We start from the raw sequence: 7,467 nt of genomic DNA on the forward strand, positions 1-7,467 counted from the left end.
CAGAGCCCTGACTTAAACCCAATTGAGCATCTCTGGAGAGACCTGAAAATGGCTGTCCACCAACGTTTACCATCCAACCTGACAGAACTGGAGAGGATCTGCAAGGAGTAATGGCAGAGGATACCCAAATCCAGATGTGAAAAACTTGTTGCATCTTTCCCAAAACGACTCATGGCTGTATTAGATCAAAAGGGTGCTTCTACAAAATACTGAGCAAAGGGCCTGAATACTTATGACCATGTGATATTTCAGTTTTTCTTTTTTAATAAATTTGCAAAAATTTCTACATTTCTGTTTTTTTCTGTCAAGATGGGGTGCTGAGTGTACATTACTGAGAAATAAAATGAACTTTTTTGATTTTTGGAAAATGGCTGCAATGAAACAAAGAGTGAAAAATTTAAAGGGGTCTGAATACTTTCCGTACCCACTGTAACAGCATTTGGCCAGACAACACGGAAGCTAGCTAAGCAACCCCTTGACTCTACATTGTGTTGGGGGGACGTTTCTGTGTTCCCGTTTATTGTCGGGATGGGAGCAGAATATACATCACACAGTTGGCTTACCACATCATCTCCGACTGAGCACACCACAAAAGACAACAAAGTTATTTTAACACAACGACTATAGCTATCTTGTTTACCGAGTACACCATTTCGTGTTGTATGGCCAATTTAGCTTTGTAAAATGCAATACTTCTGCTTGCTACACTTTAGTCGTTAAATTTCCAAGGTATGTTAAAAACACTAAAATTAGAAGCACTCAATATGCAGAAGAGCCCATTTAAAAAATATTGTATCTGATATTATTGGATATACAGTATATCATAATTTTAGATGCAATGTGAATGCATCACTAATGTTGCAGCTGTCGATAATGTTAACTATTTTATGTACTGCAGGGTACCTTAATCTATACATCTTAATTTATTAGTTAAATAATCTGAATTTGCAAAGTCACTAGTTACTAAGCCGTAAAACAAATGTAGCGGAGTGAAAGCTATTTGCCTCCAAAATATAGAGGAGTGGAAGAGTAAAGCAGGATAAATATAAAAATACCGTGAAGTAAAAATATGAAATACAAATACCTCAAGGACTACACTTGAGTATATTTACTTTAGATTTACGTTTCAGTACTGTCCCTAATTAACTACACTCAATATAATTGACCATATGGTAAGCAGTAAATTAAGATTTCAGACCATTAGGAAGCATTAATATGAGACATTCAGTCATTCAGCAGTAATAATTTGCATCTTTAAAAATGCACTGCATTTTGGGATATAGGAAGTAGTGTAGATGTCAAGGTGGCTACTTTTTTCATTCACTTGTGGGAATTGTTGACGACACTGTACAGGGCATAAATGTCACTTTCTCAGAACTCAGACACAAAATGGTGGAGGGTAAATACAGGTGCATTTAAAAAAAATTATATTGTTCATTGGGAGCAGAAACAGACAGAGAGATTAAAGGCTCAGGAAACTTTTGCAGATGTTTTGAGTTAATTAGCTGATTGGAGCTCTTCTAAGGTCAGCATTTCTGTATTATAAATTCTTTGTCCTTCTTTATTTCAACCTTTTTTTCAAAACAAAAAAGTTTGAAATATTTGTTTATGTGTTTATATTGTTTATGTGTAATAAATGTATGAAAGTTTTAGTTTTTGAATTAAATTAGGTTGTTTAGAATACTATACATTACCTGTATAGTATTCTATACATTCAATAGGGAGTGCTTTTGGATGTTATGTATATTGTCTATGTTCTTACTCTAGTAACAGAAATACAATGTCTTCATTATTATAAATGGAATTTAAAAAAAGTTTAAAAAAGAGAGAAAGAGAGAGACAAGGTTTAAATGGGCTCCAGATATTCCATCACCAGCCAATTAGGAAAACTAATAAACATTCCCACAATGGAAGCACTGTACCCAATGCCCATTAGTGTGCTGGTGGGTGGGGACAGCTGGCAGATATGGGAGAGATTAAATGATATTAGAAGCTTAATTACACCCAGGGCAAGACGCTCCTATCAAGAACAGATTCAGAGGCTCTGGTGAGGTTTATTGTCCATGTGGACCCATATGAGGAAAGATGGCTCGATTGTACTTGTCAAAGCTGATTTTCATCAATCTGTTTACAGCATCCCCCGATCAAAGCAACCATAATTATGATTTCAAATTGTCTACAGCAGAATAATAATAGGGAGCGATTATATAGGTGGAAGAGGCAGAATGACAGACAAAACATAGATAACACATATAAAACATATAAAACATAGATACACTGAAGACAATTTAGCCACATTAGTTGTACAGACATGTGCAGAATGATATGTTCTATATGTGGTTGTTCAGTATAGTTTTAGTAATATAGTTTTTCCTTGCAAGTGGGACTCTGTAGCGTTGACCTGATGGCATTAACTGAAAGGATTGGTTAAGTGGGTGGGTGGGATCCTGTGTTATTGTAGTGGCTCTCCTCAATACTGACCAGGTATGGAGTTCTGTTAAGGGAGTTTGAGGGGAGCCTATTATCTTACTAGCTTGATTTATTGTTCTTGCAAGTTTGATTTTGAGCTTAACAGTAAGGGCATAGTACCAGGCTGTGATATTAAAAGTGAGTATGAGATTCAATGAGTGACCGGTAGACCCTAGTTAAAATGTCCTTGCTCACACTAAAATCTCTAAGTTTCCTCAGCAGGTGTAAACGCTGCTGGGCTTTCTTATACACAGTTTCTGCGTGGTGTGAAAAAGACAAGATATTTTAAGATATTTAAAAACATTGACTTGTTCAGCTGGCTGACTATTGATGCTGAGGGGCTGAAACATTTGCTGTGTATTCTTAGTTCCCCTGCTCTGACAGCACAGCTCCTTGGTTTAAGAGAAGTCCATTTACAAGCGAGCCACATGTACGCTAAATTCAACACTGTAGTTATTGACATTTTGTCAGACGTGAAAACACACACTATGGAACACAGCACAACACGGAATAACGGAAAAACACAGAGCCTGACCGTGACGCGAGTTGCTTGGCGTACAGTGCCCCGTTATTATGCAAAGTTATTATGCAAGCTTTTGGTAAATTAAGTGGAAATTGTTGATTTGTCTATAGAACACAAACATGATATAAATTCAGGTATAGGTATGATCCAAATTAGTGACAACAGGCATAAACAAGAAACCACAGCTTGCAAAAGGTTCCCAGATATGTATCCAATATGCACAAACAGGCATTGGGGGAATACATACACTATCTCAGCATGCAGGCTGTATGGAAGAGGTGTGATGCGAATTCATGTTAATTGGCGTTAAGGTGTTAAGATTGTCTTTGTTGCAGAGTTAAGTCTCCCGCAGGTTTCTTAATACAGAGCAGTTAAAGTGCTGAGACCAAATACAAATGTAGTGTGAAATAGAAAAGATACACCAGGAGAAACAAACCCATTTTTCATTACACAATTGCTTCACCCTGACATAATGTAAAACCACTCCTATGAGCACTTTGTTATATGTTAAATGTATTTAAAACATATTTACTGCACCTTTGTCGCTCCATTTCTGAGGAATGGCATTTTGTGCTCACCACAGTTAAATCCATTGTGATGTCTTGGTTTCTGTACTTTGTAAGCAGCTTAACTTGGTATGGATATTTCTGAGATTTGCTGAGTCTGCATGCTCAGAGATAAACTTTAACAGCACAGTCATTTGTATGCATGAGCTCTCGTCCTGTCACTGCGTAATGACTACCTGTAGCAACATCTAAAAAATTCCTCAAAAAGCAGAGTAATGGCACATTCAAAACACCAGTACCTGTCTGATATGTTCCATTTTTTGTCAACAATGCATAAATCCTGTAAGTTGTACATTGTCAAATGCGAATGGAAAAAGTCTCCACAGCTAGACTGTTGCTCGTGAGGAAGACTACATATTTGATGCACTTCCCTCATCCCTCACATTAGTTAGAAAGCTGTACTGCGTTGTCATACATATAATAAATGACTCAGCTGACCAAGATGTTGTTTTGTTGCAGAAAATCCCAATGAAATTGGGAATTGTAGACTTAGCAGTGAAATATCTATCATCTACTGGATGAATTGGCACAAAATGTTTTACAGTCTGTTCATCCTTATAACTTTGGTAAAATAAGATTGTAATCATGGTTAGCCACTGGCATGTTAGCATTGTCATTGTGAGCTTGTTAGCATGCTGACATTAGTATTTAAATCCAGTCTGACAGAGCCACTAGCATGACTACATGACTACTTATCTTGTTCATAGAGAAATAAAGCCAGAATTAAATAGTCCAGAACAGAAGCAATAGGACAAGCTATACAGACTAACACTCATGCAGTTCCTGCAATATTTTTGAAAAGTCAATGAAAAGTACAAGTAGTAATAATTTCAACTATTACAACTTGAATTCTGAGTCAGTACATCATAAAAGTGTAAGATATGTATTTTGTTTAAAAAAATCCACCTTAATAATCTTATAATAATAATAACGGAAAAGGGTCCCTGTTTGGAAAAAAAAACTGCTGCCTTTGAAGCCTCCTTGTGAGCTGCCTTTAATTCACAGCACGTGTCGTGGTCTGTGAATCAATGTGGGGGTTATTATAAAGCAAGGAACACCCAAAGGCGATTGGCATGCATAGATAGGAGGCTAATATTACCACCATTTTCATCCAGTAATGCAGTAGGACGATGCACGCTGCATAGATTTCCACAGGTAACGGGCAAATGCGGGGCAAGTTGCACATCAGAGAGAGCATAATGGTGTTAATGAGAGACAAAGAGTGAAAAGATTAAAGATGATAAGGGAGATAGAAACATCACTGCAAAGAATGAGGAAAGAAGTATAGATATGAGTCAGGAGGAAGAATGAAAAAATAGATGAAAATGGGAAAAGCTGATATATCGCAATAGTGCCTGGATAGATAAGAGATGAAATGATACATAGAAACTGGAAAATGACTGCAAGACACCAAAGAAGATTGTTCTATCGCTGGAGATAGAAAGAAAAACTGAAAGAGAGAGGACATCAGATAAAAGATGTGACAGAGGGCATTGAAATGTCTTCATTTACGGTTTGCCTGATACATGAATCCAGTAGTGTTTCATTGGCATCACTGTAATGTGTGCTATTCCTCCCTGGAGATCTATCAACCACCTCATTCCCCATTTCTTTCTGCTCTCCTTCCATTACCCCCGAGTCATGTTTTATCATTGCAACTGTCTGAAATCCTTTTGACCTTGTTGTGTGCAAAGCCATTGTTCTTATGTGCCCCATAATAAATTACATCAAGACATTTTCACCATAAAAGTTCTATCGAAGCAATCAAGCAGAAACTTGCAATCTGTTACTGTGATGCATTCAGTGTTGCCTTCATCTTAGTGATTTTGATCAAATGGTCGACTGAACGATAAGGTCACAAATCTTTCCTTTTCACACTTCTTGGCCCATGGGAATTGTTGCTGAGCTCAGCAAACAATCAGAAGCTCCATTAAACATTGATGAAGATTTACAAGCAGGGACTGGCGGCCATCAATGGAACACAGAGTGATGCGTGTTCTGTATATTCAGTAGGAAATGTTACGGACAAAAAGTGAATTTTCATATGCCTTTTTTGTTACAGTACGTGCATTTCCAATTTGTGCATGAAAAAATCTGAGAGGAAATTCTGCAAGTTTGAATAACGTTTACACTTGGCGCAATATATGAAGCATGTGACTGAAGAGACAAAACATCACATATGTGTGGACAAATAAGGATACTGCAACCTTCCTCCAATGAACACAGGAAACCAACATAAATGCCATATTACTGTAATGCTTTCCACATTGGTTCAGTTTTGACAGGAATCCTATAAATTATGTCATCTTCTTCTGCAGGGGTTTAATGGCACCCAACTGGGAAATTAGGACTGCCAACTGATTCTCGATTCATCCATTCTAATACTCACATAACAGTAGTTCATGAAAATGCACATTCATTTGCATTTTCTTTAGCAGATTTTCTGGAAATTCTGTTGAAATTTGGATGGAATTGCATTAAGGATATTGCAAGACATGGTAATAGTATATACAAATAATACAAATAATAATACAGTAGTTAACATGTGGTTTCTCTTAGGCTTGCCGAGTGTACATTCAGTGAATATACCTGCGTATATTTTTAAAAATGACTTTTGTAAATAAGGAACCTCCACTGTGGATTTACAATCTGTAATCTTCCTCCAATGTTTAAGTTAATGGAAGTCTTGAAATATCTTTTTAGGTTTTTTACAAGCCCATTTTTCCTATATTCATTTAGTCTCCAGCAGAGTTGGCATCACTTGTGTTTCTCACTCTTCGCCATTTATGAGACATAATGAGGGAAGGCTATGGTATAATTTAGAGAAGATCCCAGTTTATTAGTGAAGTGAACTATGCATCAGAATTATCTCAATGTGATATCCCAGCGTGCTCATATTTACCAGTCTAAGCCCAAACATTCTGAATGGTTGACAACCTGCAAATGTTTTACCCATCTAAATCTCTCTAATTCACACTTAAATTATTTTCTATCTTAGCTGTGTTGTTCTGTTTTCTGTGGCTCTGGAAGGAGCATCCCAAAGTCTGAGAAAATAACCCTGGTGAAGTCACATTGATGTCATCAAGGTTATCTCACATTTGGCTCAAACAGACTGTATTAAAGAAGTGGATGTAGCCGCTGTAACCTCACCGATTGTGTTTTTGGAACACAGTTCTGAAACCTCGAATTTGGCATTTTGGCTGTCTACATCATGGTTATTTGGAACCAGACTTGACTGGACAGGCCATATTTTGACGAGTGGGTTACGTTTATGGTAATATTAACTGGGATGCTAATTTCGGCTAGCAAAAAACAGACTCAAAACAAATGTACTCCTAAGCTTTTCCGACAGCACTGGTTAAATGTACACAGTGCAGTGGATACGAGTTGCCTTTATCCCGATTAACAGGTTGCCACGGTAGTGACTGGTCAATCACAAGATAGCCATGGCCTAAAGCAGACCTTGCTTTTTCATCTATTTTCCTCTAAATGGGACCATAATTTACAATATGAACATCATGCTGCATTGCAGAAGACTTGAAACTAGCGACAGAGACCATAAACTCATTAAGAAAGTGTTAACTGAAGTAATAAATCAGGTGTGAATTGGGTCAATTTGCCATTAATTAAGTCTACTGCAATCAAACTTCTTTTTGCAACCAGTGGAGTTGCCCCCTGCTGGCCATTAGAAAGAATGCAGGTTTAAGGCACTTCTCCGTTGGCTTCACTTTTCAGACCCAGAGGTTCCCACTTGGGCTCAAGACTTCAAATGTTTTTACTTTGAAAGATGTCAGTATTTATCAGTCACATAAAGCCAAATGAAAGACACTATCAAGTTGCATTATGGGACATGTAGGATTCAGTGTTTTTGGAGTTTGATTTGGCTTAGATTTTTTGATGCAAAAGCAA

The sequence above is a fragment of the Micropterus dolomieu genome, linkage group LG16 (assembly GCF_021292245.1).
Source record: "Micropterus dolomieu isolate WLL.071019.BEF.003 ecotype Adirondacks linkage group LG16, ASM2129224v1, whole genome shotgun sequence".
Classification (NCBI taxonomy): Eukaryota; Metazoa; Chordata; class Actinopteri; order Centrarchiformes; family Centrarchidae; genus Micropterus; species Micropterus dolomieu.